Below are 20,615 nucleotides of genomic sequence, written 5' to 3'. Positions count from 1 at the left end.
GGTAAATGCGTACTCCCAGATATGTGAAACAAGTGGGCTCCCACCGTAGCGGGAAGATGCAGGTTTTAGCCCAGTTTACCCTAAGGCCGGATAACCGCCCAAATCTGCCCAGCATATCCACTGCTCCCCCCAATGCTTGTTCCGTGTCCGCTAGATATAATAAAAGATCATCTGCATACAGCGAGATATGTGTCCCTGCTCCTCTTGTGATCCCCCCATATATGTCACCCGATCTAGCCCTCGCTGCCAGTGGTTCCATTGCTAACGCGAACAGCAAGGGGGACAGTGAACAGCCCTGCCTCGTCCCTCTACATACAGGGTACGCCGAGGATATGATCGACCCCAGTCGTACCCTAGCCGTTGCCGACGAGTAGAGAACTCTCGTCCACCTCCTAAAGCCGTCTCCGATCCCAAATTTCACCAACACTTCATCTAGGTACCTCCATTCAAGGCTGTCAAAAGCCTTTTCAATATCAACCGAAAGTACCGCGGGGTCGGGAGGTGACGCCCCGGCGTCGTCCAGTATTCTAATCAATCGGCGTATATTCATCGACGTATTCCTGGTCGGGATAAATCCCGCCTGATCCCTATGCACCAGAGCGGTCATGTGTGGTAGCAATCTGGTGGCCAAGATACGGCTTAAGATCTTATAATCCACTGTCAGCATGGACAAGGGCCGGTAAGATGTAACATCCAACGCCTCCCTACCTGGTTTCAGCAGTGGTATCACTAGTGCTTCTCTCATCGATTCAGGCAAGCGTCCCTGCTTCTCGGCCTCCAGGTATGTCACCAACAATTTGGGTGCCAGGAGATCAATAAACTGGGCATAGAACTCAATCGGCAGCCCATCGACCCCCGGAGTCTTATTCCTGGCCATCTGTTTAATAGCTATTTTGATTTCAGTGATTGTTATAGGTCCCCCAAGGTCCTCTGCATCTGTTCTATCCAATATCGGAAGTGGGATCAATTCCAGATATTCGCCTATCTCAGACACCTCCGCTTCGAGGTGGCATTCATATAAACTAGTATAGTAAGACTGAAAGCGCGCCAGAACCTCCTGCTGCGAGTAACTATGTTCCCGGTTTCCGTCCTGATACTCATAATCGGGCACCCTCGAGGTTCCGGGTTGGCGAGCTTGGCCAGGAGCGTACCTACTTTATCCCGCTCTGCGTGCACCTTAATGGTGTACAGCCTATAATCATAGCACCGCAGCCTTTCTGTTTCAGTTGCCACTACCTCCTTAGCCTCTATCAAGCGCTCCTGTAGGTCAGGTCGTTCTGGCCGTCGCTGTTCCAGGCCCCTTAACACCTCTTCTGCCTTCGCCAAGTCATTCAAAACTACCGTCCTCGCATTCGAGAATTTGCCCAAGCATACTCCTCACACCACCACTTTCATCGCATCCCATTCTAGTGATCTCGTGGAGGCGGAGCCCTCGTTTACCTCAAAATAGTGTTGAATGCCCTGACGGACCGTGTCACTAAACACCGGGTCCTCCAGTGTATCAGGCCGCAGCCGCCACGTAGGGACTGCCGACCGCGCCTGCTGCCACTGCACCGACACCAATAAGGGGTTATGATCTGAGATGGTCCTGGCTAAATATTCCGTGCAAGTGACCATAGCAGCTAAAGGACCACCACATAACACCGAGTCCAGTCTAACATGTAGTGCGTGTATGGCTGAAAAGAAGGAATAGTCCCTTGCCTCAGGGTGTTGCTCCCTCCACACATCCACCAATCCCCATCTATCTTGCCAGTCCTTCCTATGAGCGGCTAGGCGACGCACTGGGGAGTCGGTCAGTGGCGGGTGTAATCTATCCATCACTACATCAGTGATCGAATTGAAGTCACCCCCTATTATAACAGGGCCTGCTAAGTAACAGGCCAGGGAACTCGTCAAATTATCAAAAAAGCGGGTTTGATCTGCGTTGGGGGCATATATACTACATAGGACCACCTCTCTACCATACAGCCTCCCCTCCACTGCCACATATCTACCTTCCGGATCCACCCTCTGGTTCGTGACTTGGAACGGTGTCCCTGCCCTTATCCAAATCAGTGCTCCCCTGGCAAATGCAGAATACGTGGTGCCAAACACCTGACCAAGCCACCTCCTTTGCAGTGCAGTGCATTCCGTCTTGGTCATATGAGTTTCCTGTAACATAGCTATCTGGACGCCCCGCCGCACCAAATATGCGTGTACCTTATGACGTTTCACCATCGTGCGAAGTCCACGGACATTCCACGTAATGCATTTTAAATTGGGTAACGTCCCCATTGTAGTGGTATCTGCGCAGTAACAATGATAAACAGTGGACCCCAACAGCACAGCAGTTGTACCCCCCCTTCAAAACATCCCGCAAAACTTCCCAAACCCCTCTCCCCAGGACAGGACCTAATAACCCAGCTTCAGCCCCGTTCCAAACCACCAAAACAGCACACATTATACTAATCTGTGGTCGTCACCACAGAAGGCCTTAAGGGCCACGAGAGGGTGGTTGATCACCGACCTAGGACAGGCAGAGCCCCCACCCCGCACCCTCAATCCCATGCTGAGTTCACAGTATCATACTTGCCAGTCCTCCAGATAACGGGAGAGTCAGCTCCAGTCGGGAGCAAAAAAAGTTATATAGGTCTCTGAAGTGTCACGCATTAAACAGGCCATCCGCAGTTTGTGGGGTGACCGCCGGACCCTTCACGCTCCCAGTCTCCGATTCATCTCCTCCGGATTTCTCCGCCGCCTCGTTCGTGTCCGATCCCCCTGATGTCTTTTCTTGCTGCGATCCCGTTATAATCGCCGTAGCAGCCAGAGCCCCTTTCTTGTCCGCCGCCATTTTAGCTTCTCTCATTTTCTTCTCGAGTTTTTTCCGAGTTCTAATACGCTGCGATTTCCGCACCTGGACCGGCTTGTGCCGTTCCCCACCACCTCCGCATGAGCGATCCGTTCCCGCACGATAGAGTTCAAGCCATGACCATGCGTCATCCGCAGTCTGAAAGAAGTGAGTTTTCTCATCCACAATCACCCTCAATTTTGCAGGGAAAAGCAAGGAGTATTGAATCCCCTCTTCCCTTAATTCTCTTTTCACTGATAAAAAGGATGTTCTCTGTCTCTGGACTTCCTGTGTATAATCTGGAAAGATGGTGACTTTGTTATTGTCCACTTGGAAGGGACCCTGTGAGCGCGCCCGTTGAATCAGTAGGTCGCGATCCTTATAGTGCAGCAATTTCACCACCATCGGCCTAGGTGGTCGGCCCTGCAGAGGTGGGCGGGCCGGCACCCTGTGCGCCCGCTCCAGGGAGAAGAATGGAGATAGACCCTCCGGGGCCACTACCGACCGAAACCAGTTCTCCATATAGACCACCGCATCATCCCCTTCAATTTTTTCCGGAAGGCCCACCACCCGCACGTTATTCCTCCGATTGCGACTTTCGGCATCCTCAGCCCGCCTTTCCAGAGTCGCCAAGCGGCCCATGACATCCGTCAACTTGTGCTCCACAGTCACCACCGCCGGTTTCAGCTCTCGTAGCAGTAGTACATTTTCCTTCACTCTGTCTGATAGCTTGGTATGATCCGCCTTCAGTAGTCCCAGCCCTGTCGCAACCTGCGCTATGTCGTGGTGAAGTGAGTCCTTTGTTGCGGTTATTGCTTCCAATATGCTGTCGAGACGCTGGTTTAGCCTTTGTTCCTGCGTCGATGCATCCGGCAGGGCACGCGGTTCGCCATCCTGAGCTAAGGAGGTCGCAATTTCGTGACCATGCGGCACGCCCGATGCACCGCCGGTGGCCGCCATCACAATCGCTGCAGGTACCGATCTTGGGTCACCGTCAGGGGTCCCTCAGCAGGGGTATGCCGCGCTCAAACGCCTCCCAGCAGGGGCCAGTCCTCACCAGCGCAATGACCCCCGCTCCCTCAGCCAGAGACTCAGCCGAGTCGTCACTGCTCGTCCTCACGCCCCCACACCGTCCACCACGAGGGCCCACCGCTCTTCCCTCCTAGCTCCGGGTATTGTGCAAGCCCGCCGGCAAGGGCCAGCAACGTTATGCTGTGTCGGCGGGCGTCTTCCAATGTCTGTCGCGACGGCTTCCCAGGGTCGCCACGTGAGATCCTAAGCCCCTCTCAATGATCGTCTCAACCCCATGTGCTGCCCAGGGCTCGTCTGTCACGGGTCCCCGTGAACCCCACTGAAGTGCCTGGCACGGCCACAGTCAGTTCCAGTTCCTGATGCCCCTGGTAGCCGGTTCCGTCTCCTCCGCCACTTGGAGCTCGTTGCCAGTGCCCCCAACTACTCGTGCTGGCTCCACGGTAGTTCCAGTGGTCTCCAAACAAAGGCGGTGCTCCTCGAGCGCAGTTCCTTTTGTTACGCAGCCGCCACGTTGGGGAGCGGGGGGATGGGCATCCCGGTCAGCGATCCCCGGTGCTATGAGGTCGGCGCACTTCTCCTGCGCCTCACCGGAATCACCACCCGGCAGCACCTCGCCTTACCCCCTCCGCGAGGCAGCCGTTCGCCTCCGTTTCCGTCCGGGCTCAATCCGTCCCGCAGGCTGGTCAATCGGTGTTGCAGGCCGCCATTTTCTATTGTCCCCACTCGGCTCCTCCGAGCTGCAGTCTCCGGCCGCCGTACCGTGTCCGAGCTCCCGCCGGAGCAGACCTCCTCCAACGCTTCCGCTGCCCCCTACACGCAAAAGCCGCGCTTCGGGAGCACCAACAACCGTGTTTTCAGGAGTAATGTCGGGATCAGGTGCGGAGCCGATCGCTCACACCACCATCCCGGCCAGCGTCCAAGCCACGCCACCTTCTGTGTATAACTTACTTAAGGACCATTGTTCTAAAAAATAATCGATACCCTGGGTCCTTGGTTACTCATTGGGTTCCCTTGTCTCTCTAAAACAAGTGTAGCGTGCTTGGGCACGCTCAACTGATTCGCACTTCTATACATCTTTGGGTGGCTTTGTGCTATCTTGTGGTGAACTAACCTAAAGTTTAAATTGTCTTCATCGGCTTCTTTTTGCCAGGCTCGATACTTCACACAATCCTTCCTCTGCCCGACGCCCTCAAGAAGCATCTATGCCGGAAAATTAGTGTACTTTTCAACTTCAGTGTACAGTGGGAGACATTCAAATCCACCGAAGAAATACAGGTCAGCTTACAGTCAATCAACAGATCTAAAATCTGGTAATCACCCATTTCACACAGATAGAGCCTTAACTATTGCACTCATTATTAATTCAATCGAGCATTGCAGCATATTTTTCGTTAACTTCCCACCAATTCCCTCTTCAAGCTATCTACACAAATGTACCTACCTTCCCCTACTGAGACCGAATATGTTGGGCAGCTGTCAAAAGCACTGTTAAAATAGCTTTCACTACTCTTCAAGGAGGTCCAGACTCATTTCTCATATGTGTATCCTAAATGCTGACCTATTATGCCCCAGGACTGTGCCTGCACTCTTTCTGTCAAAACCTTAGTGCACCCTGCATACGGTGTTGATTCCAAACCTTCGATATTGTGGGACTCCTTCACTATATCTATCTCATCTGGCCTCAGAGCGATCAGTATGCTCCACCTCTTCAACATCACCCTCATAGTACACTTCTGCCACCTTAAATTTCAAAGCACTTAGTAATTTCTCCCACCCTCCTTTATTCTGTTGTCTTCAAAAGTCCATGACTAGCATCCAAACCCTGCTGCCTACCACATCCATCTATACAACTGCTTAATGTGTAATTTGTGACGTATGTTACATTTGAGAAATTATGAACATTTGTTTGGAGTTTTAAAAATTGGTCCCGGATTTTCAACCTTAAATTTCCAGTCTGATAAAGCACGTAAAACACCTCAAATAAAAAGGGATTGGCTGTGACCAAAGTGACAGTCCCTGCTGTTACCATAGACTTGCTACACAGCAGACACAGGCCGAGTTGCTAAGTAGGGGGCACCTGTGGACTGATTCTTTGTCGGGGTATTGTTTAGCCCAAATCACCTAGCCTTTTACACTTTAATGTAAGCGAATGGAGCAAGCCGGCAGCCCATTTGCACTGTTTGGTGCACAAATCTCAAAAAGGGAGGACTATTCCGGGTATTTAGGGTGCAAGAATGGAGGCTGAGGAAGGTGTGCGGTGCAGATACCCTGTCATCAATGTTTATGAAGGCTGCTGTGAGACTTTTGGCGGTATGGGCGGATGAGAGACGCGAGACACTGATATCAAGAGTCCCTATTTTTTGTTGTAGAAAGATGTGCATGAAGAGAACAGAAACCTTTCTTATTTCAGAGGAAATATAGTGAGTGCAGTTTGTTGCATTATTATTTTTGGCACTGGTCTACGAAATATTGATGCTTTTTAGCCATTACTTCCCCAGGTAGAACCTTTTGTCCAACTGAAAATATAAAACATTTCCATAGTCCTTTCTAACAACTGGTAGTGTTAATATAAAACAAAAGAATGCAAGAGTTTGGTAGTAAGAAGGCATTTTAATAGTGCAGGCTATTGATGACTTTCGATGATACGTAAGTGTTTATAATTGCTGTACCCTGGTTTTACAAAGCATTCGTGCCATTTTGGCTGTCCTGCGATGCTCCATTGGAATATTGTGTTAGTGTGCGTTGTAACTGTAATGTTTTTGGAGAGAAATCATTTTTTGCCGACATGGAATGTGCAACTAGTGCACAGGTTGTACCTGCTGGGTAAGATTGGTAAGGGTGGTTGGTGGGGGAGGATCATGCACTACTGTGTCCTCTACACGCTATTTCTTTTTTGGTTGAACCTACCAGACAGCAGAGCAGTCTGGTTGCAAAAGACGTCCATCTTCTTGTTGCGTTTGCTATGTTTGCCCTAAGTGGTCGAGGGTATGCCCAGACGTGGGTCCCATGCTCACTGTGCCACTGGATTCAAGCAAGCCTGGCTGATGAGGGGTGAAACCCGAAACCGGTCCCAAGATGCTTGTTTCCGGTCCAGGGAGGACCTGGCTTGCCAGTTAGGGCTGGACTGTTCCCATGAAGAGCAGGGTCAAGACTGATTTGCATATGGTGGGGTTAAAACTGGGTTGGCATAATGAGAAAAAGAACAATGGATTAAACCCAGATCTCTTGACTGGGGATGAGTGGCTGAAAAGTTTCAGCACTCCGTCCATCTTCTTGTGTGTGCAAAAGACTTATTGTAAACTTATTTAAAAACTACAGTGGGCTAAAAGCATGTCCATTCTTCGAGTGGGTTGGCTTTATTGCCACTCTCAATGTACTTGTTTCTTATTCAAATGCTTGCCTTGTCCATATTGTTTGTCTCTCCCTTGTAAAATAGCCTTTATACATGTGTCCTTTGATTGTTCATTTTTAGAAAACTACTTCTTTCTTCTTGCTTGATCACTCCTTGAGACTGCGTGTGTTTTCCATCTACCTCCCTTGGGTTCTTCTCTCTCCACCATGATCTTTATTTCTCTCTCCTGTCAGTGTAGGTATTCCCTCTACTTCCCCATCCTCCATGTTGCTCTTGCCAGTGTGCTCCTACATTTGCCTCTATATTCTTCTTTTCTTTATCTGCACCAAATGGCATTGACAGAGCCAATAGTTCTCAAAGACTAGACCTATTTGCTTTGCCTGTGCTGCTTGTATATTCTGCTGTAGGTGCTTATCTCCATATATCCAAGTCTTGAACTGCTGCTGCCCATACTGCAACTTATCTGTGTGCTTTAGGGAAACTTGCACTGCTAATGTATGTGTTACTGGTTCTGTTTGTGTGGTTTGAATGCTGAATGTAGTGTGTTGTTCGTGAGCACAGGGGAAGCTTACAATCCTGATTCACATGAGGTACATGTTGCCTATGTTTTGCTGAAGCTTTAGAAAACCGTTTCACTATACAAAACCCAATGTTTGTGTTTTAGTCAGTGTCTTCATCAGAAATCTCTTCTGATCCTGGGATTGCCGTATTCTTAATTTTCAGTACTTGTCAGTTAGTGTGCTAAGAATTTTTTTCTGATCCATTTCGTGAGAATTCACTGTTCTTCATTGCCAGCTGTTGTCTTTTAGTCACTGTATTATTTTTAAATCTCTACTAATCCGTTTGGGGAATTACAGTATTTTTCATTGCCAATGCTCTTTGTCAGTAGGTGTACCCTTCAGACATTTCTTCTAATCTATTTGGGGCGATTTGAAGTGCTCTTTGTTTGAGAGAGAAACCATGTATTATCGTGGTGTATCTCCTAGCTGTTTAGAAACCACCTATTATTGTGGTGTATCTCTTAGCTGCTTAGATCCTGCCCTGTTTTTAAATCTGCATACATTAAACGATTGCTTTCTACTTACTGTTTGACAAAAAATACTTTATACCAAAGATTGTCGTGGCTTTCACATAAATTGCTCTTTGTATATATTTATATTTGTGATATTTCTACAGAGCGAGCCGAGTCGAAAGATGCTTTGGCATACGATACAAGTGTATGGACTAAGAGAACTACCTATCTTCTGACCTCTCACCTTCCTACCTTCCCAGGCAGGTTCTTAGACATAGCAGTCACCTCACAGCTCCAAAACCAATCGGTCTCACCTATGCGAGAGCTATAGGCTTTGGCAATGTGTTTTAGCCATGTTATACACTGATTGTGTGTGGCTGCTGTATAAAGGTTAGCGATGTGGAGTTGGTTTGAAAGTAGTTGAGTAGAAGGGGGTAGATCAGATTGGCGTGGAGTAGATTAGGGTACAGTGGGGTAAATTTGGGTAGAGTGAGGTAGATTTAAGTGGGCCGGAGGAGAGTGGGCTAGAGGAGAGTGGGCTAGAGGAGAGTGGGCTAGAGGAGAGTGGGGCGGAGGAGAGTGGGCGGTAGATTGGGGTGGGGTAGATTGGCTGGATTGGAGTGGGGTAGATTGGCTGGATTGGAGTGGGGTAGATTGGCTGGATTGGAGTGGGGTAGATTGGCTGGATTGTAGAGGGGTAGATTGGCTGGATTGGAGTGGGGTAGATTGGCTGGATTGGAGAGGGGTAGGTTGGGGCAGGGTAGAAGGGCGTGGGTTGGATTGGAGTGGATTAAGGTAGATTAGTTGGAGTGAGTTGGATTGGATTGAGTGGGGTGAAGTGAGGTGGATTTGGGTGAGGTGGTGTAGAATGGCGTAGAGTGAAAGGGCATAGAATAGAATAGAATGGAGTGGAGTAGTGTAAAATGGAGTGGCGTGGTGTGGAGTGTGCATGGTGTGGTAGCACACTTCCATTACAGACAACACATTTCCAATTGGAATGTACATTACATTTGTACAGATATGCAGTTTTACTGCACACAAACGATAATGTGTGGAATGTCATCACCTAGTGTATTGATGTGCTTTGATCGTATTAAAATACTTCCACCACACTTTATTATTACAAAAAAAGTGCTGAATTTTTACTGTCCTAATCCTGATGTATTCTGAAAGACATGCGGTTAATTTTTGTTGCTACAAAAAATTCATCCCATAGCCTGTCCTCTGACATGGGGGATTGTGACATAAATTCTCTCACTTTGAAGTCAGTCAAATAGAAGTAAAGACCAAGCTCCCTCAGAATAAAGAGCCTCTGTCTTTAATGCATAGCAAATGTGACAAGATAAGAAAAAGATGTAAATGCTGGTTTACAGAAAATGAGTACTCAGAAGCATACAGCATAAAAGGAATCTCCCCGAGGACAAACTCAAGCTGGGCAGCCAAAAACATATAGAAAGCAAGCAAATGTAAGTTAAAAACCATAAAGCCAATAGTAAATAATGGGCGAAATGCATTTCCAAGGAAGCTTTTAGAATTCCAACAAGAAGTCGTAAGCAAACCGAACAGCTGCACTGTCTGGTAGGCTTCGACCTAATGATATCAAGGCCAACCATCTTCTGCATGACTATTAATATGGCTATAGATCACACTGCAGCATAAGACAGCTTCTTTACAAACCATGCATGACCCCTGCATGACGGCAAAAAAAGTGGCCCATCAGGATGTTACTAGACTCCTTGGACACCTTTAACATAGTTGGCAATCTCACCCTAATCCACACCCTGAAACATTGAATGAAATTCAGTGACCACATTCTTCAGCGGTCCTTCTGCTACCTATTCAACTCGCACTAGTTTTCTTGCAAGGGCACATTCTAGTCCTAGTAAATCTCAATCACCTGTGGTGTTCCTTCTTGTTCTCTCTTTTTCAACCTCTAAATAGAGCCTCTTGTGACTCTACTCATGAAGGTAGCACCATCAAAATGTATAAATACGCCACCAGCGCACAACTCTACTTAAGTCTTTTAAGTTCCAAACATCCAAAGCCTGAAACACTGCCCGCACCTCCTCAACACTTGGCTGTTCAGCACTGCCTGAAGCTGATCCCCCATCAAAACAGGATTCCTGCTATTCTCCTAGAACAATAAGCAACAACTTATCCAAACCTGGCTCACCAGCCTGAACTTGTACAGATTTGAACCACAATTTTCATCTAATACTAAGGCACTCTAATTCATCTTGCTCACAACCTTGGCCGACAGTGAACACATTGCTTAAAAATCTAAGATGACCTAGCCCCTGCTCTTTCTGTTAAAGAAGGTGAAATTATTCCTCCCAGAATGCCACTTGGACTACTGTTCAAGCCATTGTACCGTTGCATCTAGATAGTGGTAACACTTTGCTCGACTTCCTCCCAGTCTGCAGACTTCACCCACCTGCCTGCTTTAAGGGAGAACTATAGGCCACAGCTTGCCCCATTTGGGGTCTGAAGAAATAGCACCCAACCCCTTATAGAGCTGCACTGGCTTCCCCACCATTGTGCCCGCGCCATCTTTAAATCCAACTGCTACATCTGCAGAGTCACCACCACCACCACCACCCTCACTTATTTGGTGGAGAAGCTCACCATGTTTGGTGGCTTTCACCACTCCTGCAACATAGGGCACCATCATTGCAGACTAGAAAAAATAAGACAAAACTTCTCAGTCTGTGGCCCTGGGAACCAGAGTGATATACACGCTTTTATCCGAACTCACTTAGGAAAGAGCCTAAAACATGCCTCTTTAAAATATAACCCATATCACGACGCAGCCACCCTCCACTTCCGTGCTCAGAACTCAGCTGCCCTGCCAATCGCTTTTCTTTGCTTTAGGACTATCGTCGTACTATTACACTGTTGCTTTCTTTTTATTGTTAAATTACTCAAAGGAGACAAAGTTGGAGAGGATTTTACCAGAAATATGTATTAATGTTTTGTGCTGATTATTTTGGACATCCAAAGAAAAATAACATATTTTGTCCTGCCACTGTTATAATCTGTCCTAGATTTCCAGTTTTCTGGTCACCTTTTCCATTGCTCATATGGATTGTGATGTGTGCTTCATGGGAAACGGAACAAATACTCCCCCTGGAAAGGAAATTGAAGATAACAACCTCTGTTTCTGTTGGGTGTAGGATGCAGCTATGAGATGTTTAAAGGCTTCCTTCCTAAGCGCAGTTCACCTGAAAATGGCATTTCCTTCATGTCAGTAGTTTCCCTTTTGAGATTAATTTACATACACACTGGTCTCTGATCGTTCAGCAGAGGTTACGAGTTTTTTTGTCCAACTTGTAGCCTGCGAGAGTATATACTGTTTGGGCCTCCCACCTAAGCACCATAAATGGCTCTTGTTGGTATAATTTACTGCGTAAAGTTATTTTTGAATGATGGTAGTGTTTTTAGAGATTTTTGTTCTGTTTGAGCCTTCCTCGGATGTAATTGTCTAGATTTGACATTGGAGTAATGGTGCCGTGTGCGTAGCTTAGTGTGGCGTAATAGAATGAGTTTAAACATTTTGGGACTCATTTCATGTTGAGGTTGCACAATAGATCCAACAATACCCTAGATGGATGGAGTCAATGAGTTCCTGGTGTGTTGCTATCCTTGTGCTTGTTGGCATTTCAGGAAAGGTTAAGTCTGTGACAAATAGTTGAAAATAGTTTCTGCTTGCCTTTGACATGGACCAAGTCATTGCAACCTGAATCTTGTTCATCTTTGTGGCTACAAGCCTTGGGTGCTTCAGTGTTGCACCGTTTTGGTTTGAAGAAACCTTTATGGCTAATTATTTTAGGCCACAAAATGTTGCTGAGAACCTTCTCTATTCCAGTCGGCACCGCTTAAGGGCCTGCTCAAGAAAAGGTAAATACTGATATTTGTTTGTGTATTTTTAGTTATTTCCTGAGGAAACTTTGACATATGATTCGATAATGAATGTGATATATTTTCTTCAGCTTTGAGAGAAGTAGGAGGGACATTATTAGTGATTCGTAAAGCAGTAACACTTTAACAGTCTTGATTAGAGCTTCACGCAGTTTACGGACTTAACAAATACAGTTAAATCAGTGTGTATTGTGCTACCGTGCCTGCATACTTTTTTTAATTCCTGCCTCTTATTCTGAGAAAGCCCCGATGCACTTAATAAAAATACAAAATAAACTATTATTGCTGAGCCTAACTGAAAGTCACTTCAAACCTTGGGGCTAAGCCAAAGTTCTAGTCAGCAGCACATGAGACAACTAATGCAGTGCACTCAATATTTTTTTAAGGCCGTCGTCTGTAAAGAAATCTAGATTTTGTTGAGGCCAGTCTGACATTGCAATGTTGTATTTGGATGTAAACGTGTCTGACCCAAACCTGTTGTAGTTCTCGAAGGTGGCTAACTGGGCAGTGAAAGCAGATTTTTATATAACACTAACTCGACCCATGAAGTTATGAAAGCTTTACAGAAGAGTGAATGTGAGTAAAAAAAATTTTTATTTTCCTCCTAAATATGGGAAAATAACTGGTTGCTAAATACAAAACATGTGTGGGTGGGTCAAGGGGAATATTTAACGACCTGACTGCTCGCTCCCCTGTTGTCAACATAAAACACACCAGAGAGCAGAACAGGTCTGGAAATAATGTATGACCATATAAGTGACTCTGAAACAGTAGGATGTGTATGTGAACAAAAGTTGTTAAGAGTTGTAGGTAACCCAAAGCTAGAATGATTCCCATCAGACCACCTTCACGGTGGAGTTAACGTCACGTGGGAATTACTGTACAGTCCATACCTCATCCGACCAAGTAGTGCCGGCGTGGAGAGTGGACGTCAGAAATCTAGCCATGCTGTTTACCATGAAGTGGACTAGAATATGTGCAGTGCTCAAGTGGTGGTGATAATTAAAATTGACTACGCTGATTCTATGAGAACATACATGGAGGAATCTGTGTGTCAAGAGTAAAAACACGCCAGTATGGGGACTGCCCACTGGCGCTATGTAGAACGGTCGACATGTTTCAGCCAACGGGGATTTGCCCCGGCTTTCTTCAGGACCTTGAGTATCAACTAGCTACTGCAACCATTACTACAGGTAATGTGTGACAAAAAATATTATAAAAAATAATAATAGTAAGTTTACTAATAGACAGTTAAATATCTACCAGGAACTTCAACGCTTTAAACGTCCACTGGCGTGGGAGAAGCTTGTCTTCTTCCCAGCCTTGTGTGGGTGAAAGCCTCACCTCACCCGGCAACCGCTCGGGAGTATGAGGCCCCGCTCTGTCCGTCGGTACCTCCGACCATACGTAGAGCGGAAGTGGTTAAAGCGTTGAAGTTCCTGGTAGATATTTAACTGTCTATTAGTAAACTTACTATTATTATTTTTTATAATATTTTTTGTCACACATTACCTGTAGTAATGGTTGCAGTAGCTAGTTGGCGTGTTTTTACTCTTGACACACAGATTCCTCCATGTATGTTCTCATAGAATCAGCGTAGTCAATTTTAATTATCACCACCACTTGAGCACTGCACATATTCTAGTCCACTTCATGGTAAACAGCATGGCTAGATTTCTGACGTCCACTCTCCACGCCGGCACTACTTGGTCGGATGAGGTATGGACTGTACAGTAATTCCCACGTGACGTTAACTCCACCGTGAAGGTGGTCTGATGGGAATCATTCTAGCTTTGGGTTACCTACAACTCTTAACAACTTTTGTTCACATACACATCCTACTGTTTCAGAGTCACTTATATGGTCATACATTATTTCCAGACCTGTTCTGCTCTCTGGTGTGTTTTAAAATAACTGGTTGCTCTTTGAAACTAAAGATTTTCCAAACTGATTGGAGCAGAGAGGAGTGGGTTTGAAACGAGAAGGGAGCAGGAAGTGAAAGAGAAGAACGAGGATTACTTATAGTCTCTCACTTGGTCGACATCTGATTATGGAACCAGCAAGGTCTTTATTGTTTTTCTGATTTTCAACTGACTGTTGATGGCCTTTGTTATGTATATAAGGGAGAAAGGTAGCTTTGACATGAATAGACAAAGAAAATGCTCACACCATGCTGATTTTTCTTCAAAGCCAAAGGCATTATCGGGAGTGGAACTAATCTGCATCCGTGGTTTTGCCTTTGACTGCAAAGTTTCAAATTAGATTGCACCAATATTGGTCCTGTCTCATGGATCGCGCGGGGGAGCAATGCAGAGGGCTTTGAAGATGATTATTCTTGAGACTGGTAAGCAGTGTGGAGTTTAAGAGCAGTGCGAATGTGGTACCTGTGATGACGTTTAAGACTTGTCTGGCTGCTGTATTCTGAATTTGTTGTAGCTAGCTAGTTGCATGACTAGGGAGTATATTATTGGGACTATTGGCGTAATCCAGACGTGACCATGCCAGAGCTGTTGATGTCTCCATCCCAGCCGGCGTAATGGAATATTCAATGCAGCGTTGCCATTGTAATCATTCAGATGTCACTTTTTAGGTCGAAGCCCAGCGTAAGGCTGCGTATATGCTCAGTCTCGCTGGCGAGATTTAGTGTTATCAGGAGGGTTCACTAGCGGGCTTTAAGCCCCGCCCCTCTTTCCCATTGGCCAGCGTCACCGTTCATGCTAAACGGTGGCCAGCCATTGAGAAAGAGGTTAGTGTGACGTACGCTTTTCTCTTTTTAGTCCGTCCCACTTGGACGGACTGACTTGGCTTCCTGCTGGCATAAAAGGTTTGTTAACTTTATGGGGCGAAACAGATGGCCCCATAAAGAAGAAGATAAACCTTTTACGTCAGTAGGAAGTCGGGCCGAGCCCGTCCAAGTGGGACGGCAGAAATAGAGAAAAAAGTCTACGTCACGGCATCCGCGACGTAAATACTTGTGTGCTGGACGGGAGGCCCTGCTGTTGCTACACACACATCGTTTGTTGTATCAAAACTTTAGAGGATTACCCTGGAACCTGTTTCCAGTTTATACAAAACAGAATAGGCCGCTTGTTGTGTGTTTGCAAGAGCCCCAGACACCACTACATAGCAGCCGGTTCTACCACAACTCATGTTCCGCGGGGGACGGGATCCTGCATACAGAGTCTACCTCTGACTGAGCTTCTGTCATGCACACTTCCTCCGCTCCTTGCACCTCCCGGGGGGCAGGCTCAATCCACACGGCGGTTCCTGCCCCTCTCAGTGACGTCCTGGCCCCGATACTAATCTTCGGCCTGGTAACGTGAGCGCTGGCGCCCGCCCCAGTGCCCGCCCCCGCCGGACAATGGAGTGCAGGGACCGCTAGCCGTCTCTAGAGCCTACGAAGGGCAGCACTGGAGTCCCGGCGCGACGGGGATCCCGGAGAGCAGGCCACTAGTCTCCGGCACCGCTAGACCCGGGCACAGCAGCATCATGGAGCCCTATCTGCAGCCGCTCAGCTCCACGCTGCTCAGGAAGAGTCGCTGCTATGAAGTCACCTTGGACCCGGGGAGCCAGCAGCTGTCCTGGAGGGACTTGCAGCCCAAACGCAGCAAAGCCGGTTATTGCCTGAGTCCTTTAAGCTGCCGAAGTTGCCCTAGACGGTTGCCCTGCAGTGTGCCCCAGTTTCAGTCTTTGTACCCCTGCTGCATACCGTATCTTTTATGCGGCATGCACTCTGAAGTCCTTATGTAATGAAAGAAAGCACTATATTCAAATGCATAAATAAGTCAATCAATTGTACCCCAGTCTGATGTTTCCCAAGCGTGCTGCGAGTGTGTGTTCATGATACCCTACGGTCTGTGTGCCCCAGCCTCGCTACTGGCTCTTCTGCCTGTGCACCCGAGTGGCTGGTGCCTCTATGCCCGAGCTTGTGTGCTCAAGTCAGACTGAGTGTTCGGTTCTCCCTGGTTAGTATGCATGCTCCTTGTGCAACAGCCAGAGTGCCCATCTGCCCATACTATTTGGTACCCCAGACAAGACTACAGACCCCGTATTGAAACATTTGTGCACTGATTGCCATACACTGTGACTTCTGTGTGCCATGACGGGATCCTAGGCCCCTCACACACATACACCCGCTGGCTCGGAATAAAAGATCTCCATCAAAGTGCGGCCCATCGGGCTGCCCGACGGGCATTGCACCGCCAGCCTGCCGTAGGAGCAGGATACCAATGATGACGCTGGACGGACACCGATTGGGACAACAGTTGTTGGCCTGTCGGTGACTTGTGTGAGGTATCCTAAAATTCTGAAAAGGGTCTACACCCTGCACTTGTCCCGCCACCATAACTGAGAGAGAAAATTGACTGAGCGACATCACTAGCTCACACTGGGGAACTCTGTACAACCCTCTTTTGCTTGCTGCTGCCTTGGACGAGTACATTGGACCCCACTAAATAATCGTCCTTTTTTATTCCCTTTGTTTGATATTAATTTCAGCGTGCTGACCGCACGGGAACTATATATACCACAGGTTACCAGGGGCGAGACACCCTCGCACCCTTGGACCATACCGCAGAATATATATATATATCTTTGTATGTGTATACATCTTACGCTCAATACACCCCAGTTTGGCACTCTGTGCTGGTTCTGAGCAGTACAGGGCACCCCACCCATACCGCACCTGATTATGGAGGATGTCCCGGGTCTCAGCTTCGACGAAGACACGATAGCAGAAGCACTAAGGAACACACCGTCATTACTCAATAATCCCCCGGCTGCCACATCAGGAGCCTCCTCTGATGAGTGGTCTACACTCAGCGATATGAAGAGAGAACTAATCAGAATAACGATCCACGGGATTATGATGACCGAGTATCTGCGGAGCAATATAGCACCGCAGGGCCTTATTGTGAATATTATTCCCAGATTGTTCCTGGATGATAAACGCTTCAAAGTTGACTGGTGCCAGGTTTCCTGGAAATGTACGAAGGACTTGTTGTTTTTGATCTCCCAGACTGCGAAACGACTATCTGCAGCACTGCAAGAGAAAATTTCTGCCCTTGAAGCAACTATGAAGAACGCCACGACAAAGAACAACAAAACAGCATTCACTACCAAACTCTCTGAGATCAACCAAGAGATGCTCGACCATCATGACTTCTTGATGAAACAGAAAACCACGAAATTGGAGAAGGACATAGCCAAATTCTCAAAGGAGAAGGTTTATCCGTACCTTAAAGATGATTTTAAAGCAAAAAAGAACACCTACTCCTCGGACGAGAATTCAAGCACTGACACCAGACGGGGGTCCACAAGTAGTGACTCCAGCGGTGGCTACCAGGCGAGAAATACACGACCTACACGGCCTTGGCAACAGGGATATCACCAAGGTCCAGTGTTCCATGGCCCACCCCATCTACCTCCACCATGGCAATACCCCTTTTATCCACAAGCCCCCCCGCAATTCTACCCTCTTAATCAGCCTCCTTTTCAGGGCAGAGGTTGGGGCAGAGGAAGAGGGCGAAAGCGAGGAGGAAACAAGGGAGTACAGTGGCAGGACCAGACGCCGGAGCCGAGCGGAGTAGAGACCAGGAGCGCAACAACCAGAGGGAGACGAGCCTAGTCGTGAATCTATCAAACAGAATTCTCTCGACCCCAGAGACGAGTGTTCTGGAAAAAGGCCTGGGCTTTGTCCCTACCCCAACCCCTGACTCCTTCCAGGAGATGATTGAGCTCAAGCAGTTTTTCAGAAAGATACGCCTCCGAGCGTTCTTTGATAACCGACAAATACTCCCCAGCGACGACACAGGCCTGAGGAAACCTTCGACCTTTACCCCGTCTGACGGGATGGTGCCTCCAGAGGTCCTAACTTTTGAAAGAGCAGTTCTGAAAACCATGCAGAATATACCTACGACCAAACCCTTCAATAATTTGTCCAATGCTGAGAGACAGGCAGCCACCACCCTTGGCAGGGACCCCTCAATTGTTATTAAACAGGCTGACAAAGGGGGAGCGACGGTCATACAGAATCATGACGACTATGATCGGGAGTGTAGACGCCAACTAGCCAACACTACCCACTATAGACTACTAACTGAGGATCCCACTAATCGACTAACTACCACCGTGATGTCTCTAGTTATTGAAGCAGAGACTAACGAATGGATCAGCAAGAATGAGGCAGAATTCCTGGTAACAACGGACCCGATAACACCGTATTTTTATACATTACCAAAAATACACAAGGGTACCAGTCCGGTCCCAGGGAGACCAATTGTGTCGGGCATCGGGTCTCTTTTAGAACCCCTCTCCCAGTTCTGTGATGCTTTCCTGCAGCCTCTGGTTAAATTAATCCCGTCTTATCTCCAAGACACCAGAGATGTGTTACGTCTCATTGACGATATGGATGGCAGAGAAGACATCGACCTCCTCCTTACCCTCGATGTGGAAGCATTATACACAAATATTCCACAACAGGCCACGCTGGAAGCAGTGGAGTCCTTACTCCGCAGAGAAGAGTGGCAGTCTCCCACTCCAATCTCCTTCATCATGGAGCTCGCACACATTGCGCTTACTGAGAACTTCTTCAAATACGGGTCGAATCTATACCATCAGATCCGTGGAACATCGATGGGTTCGACCTTTGCGCCGAGCCTGGCCTGTATCTATATGGCACTGTTTGAAGAGAAGTGCATCTACCCCCCTGAACAGAACCCGTATCGTGAAAATCTCACGTGTTGGCGCCGGTATATCGACGACATCCTGGTGTTCTGGAAGGGTGACCGCTCGACTTGCGAGGCCTTTTGCTCGTGGATAAACCAACAGAACCCTTTTTTAAAATTCACGGGCACGATCTCCAATCAATCCATACCGTTCCTGGACCTCTCTATATCACTGGAACCTACCACCATCAGTACCACTCTGTACAAAAAGGATACTGATAGAAACAGTTTATTATCTTACACCAGCCACCATACTAGATCCCTCAGGGACAATTTACCTTTCGGCCAATTCCTCCGCCTCCGGAGGAATTGCAGCTCGACTACTGATTACAAACAGCAAGCCCGATCCCTGCAGACCAAACTCCAGGCTCGGGGTTATCCCACTCATCTCTTGAAAACCTCCACTAAGAGAGCCCTCAACAACAACAGGGAGGCCCTGCTGGAAATACACCCCAAAGAACAAGAGGACACGATTGTTTGTGTGACTTCCTTCACGAAACACTCCTCGTTCATCAAAAAAACGATCACCTCACATTGGGATCTTCTCAATTCTGTGGGGTTGGAACTTCCACGTCCTCGCTTTGCTTTTAAGAGGACGGCTAATTTGAAGGACACGCTGATCCACACTCGCCCTAGGAAGACCAATACCCAGACTGCCAATACTCTTTGGGACCTTCCCCCAGTAACTGGACACTATCGCTGTGGGTCCTGCGTTGTCTGCCCCCAAACCATCCAAGGCAAGACCATTGTACTTCCTGGCGACTTCACATGGACAATGAACAAGCATACTAACTGCAATAGTTCTAAGTGTATCTATGTGTTGATCTGCCCCTGCGACCTGGTATACATTGGGATGACCATGCGTCCGGTGAAACAACGTATAATGGAGCACAACAGCAACATTCGGTGCCAAAAATCACACACTAGACTGTATGAACACTGCAAAATTAATCAACATCGCCCAGAAAACATCAGGTGGGCAGTACTAGAGTGTGTACCTAACTTCAATCAACAAGCCCTCTTCCGACTTGAACAAAGATGGGTACATCGATTACAGTGCGAGGAACGGGGACTGAACGAGGGGGTGCCCTGGACTGCCCTCGCCAGATAGGCATGATTTTGGACTTCATTGTCCATTCCCTAATGAGTACTGAGATAACAAGTCAGCTCTGACTATACGTTCCAAAATGGCCCCCGCATTGAAGGGCATTCTAGCTGCTGCCTCGAGCTAACCCCTTCTCACTGTTCACTCTTGCATGCCGGGGCGGAGCAACCTGAGGGACACGCCCCCGCTGGGTGCGCGCTAGATTTCGATTCCTCTTTAACTAGACTGTAGTCTCCCGGGCACCCTGCCGGCTGTCCCTGCTACTTGCGACCGTGGGACGGGTAGGTGCTGAGATGCCTGCCTTCAGCGACGCTTGAGGTAAGGTGGGGATCTACTCACAAAAGACCGCGCTCTCTTTGTTAGACGCCCGGCCAGCTACCACCCAGCGGATCCCCTTCACGAGGGACGCTGCATGAAGGTGTTTATTACTCCTGCTAACCCCGCGGGTTGCCTTACTTTCCCCATAGGAACCCCTCACTCGCTGTTGGCCCCACATGGACAGCCCGTGAGGCTCCCGGATTTACACTAGCGGGTAAGCGCATCGTCATTATTGTGGACATTGCTCGCACTCACGCGCACACGTCAGTTAGGGCATTGTCCTTATATTGTGCGTTTTTGACTTTGTGGCGGTGACCGCGATCACC

At 47.8% G+C, this 20,615-nt stretch overlaps 1 protein-coding gene across 12 annotated transcripts in view; it reads left to right on the top strand.

Annotated features, from left to right (window-relative positions):
* ADD1 (adducin 1) overlaps positions 1–20,615 on the top strand; it is a 634,474-nt gene that overhangs the window by 161,742 nt on the left and 452,117 nt on the right. For 3 of the 12 annotated variants that reach the window (XM_078678559.1, XM_078678554.1, XM_078678552.1), the window contains exon 2: positions 5,010–5,134. The exons of the other annotated variants lie outside the window; for them this stretch is intronic. The gene's annotated coding sequence lies outside the window, so the exon portion shown is untranslated. The remainder of the gene's footprint in view (positions 1–5,009; positions 5,135–20,615) is intronic. 12 annotated transcript variants of the gene reach the window in all.

Source organism: Lissotriton helveticus, chromosome 2_2 (genome assembly GCF_964261635.1).
Source record: "Lissotriton helveticus chromosome 2_2, aLisHel1.1, whole genome shotgun sequence".
Classification (NCBI taxonomy): domain Eukaryota; kingdom Metazoa; phylum Chordata; class Amphibia; order Caudata; family Salamandridae; genus Lissotriton; species Lissotriton helveticus.
The sequence above is the reverse complement of the archived record's forward strand: the minus strand, read 5'-3'. Positions and strand labels throughout refer to the sequence as shown.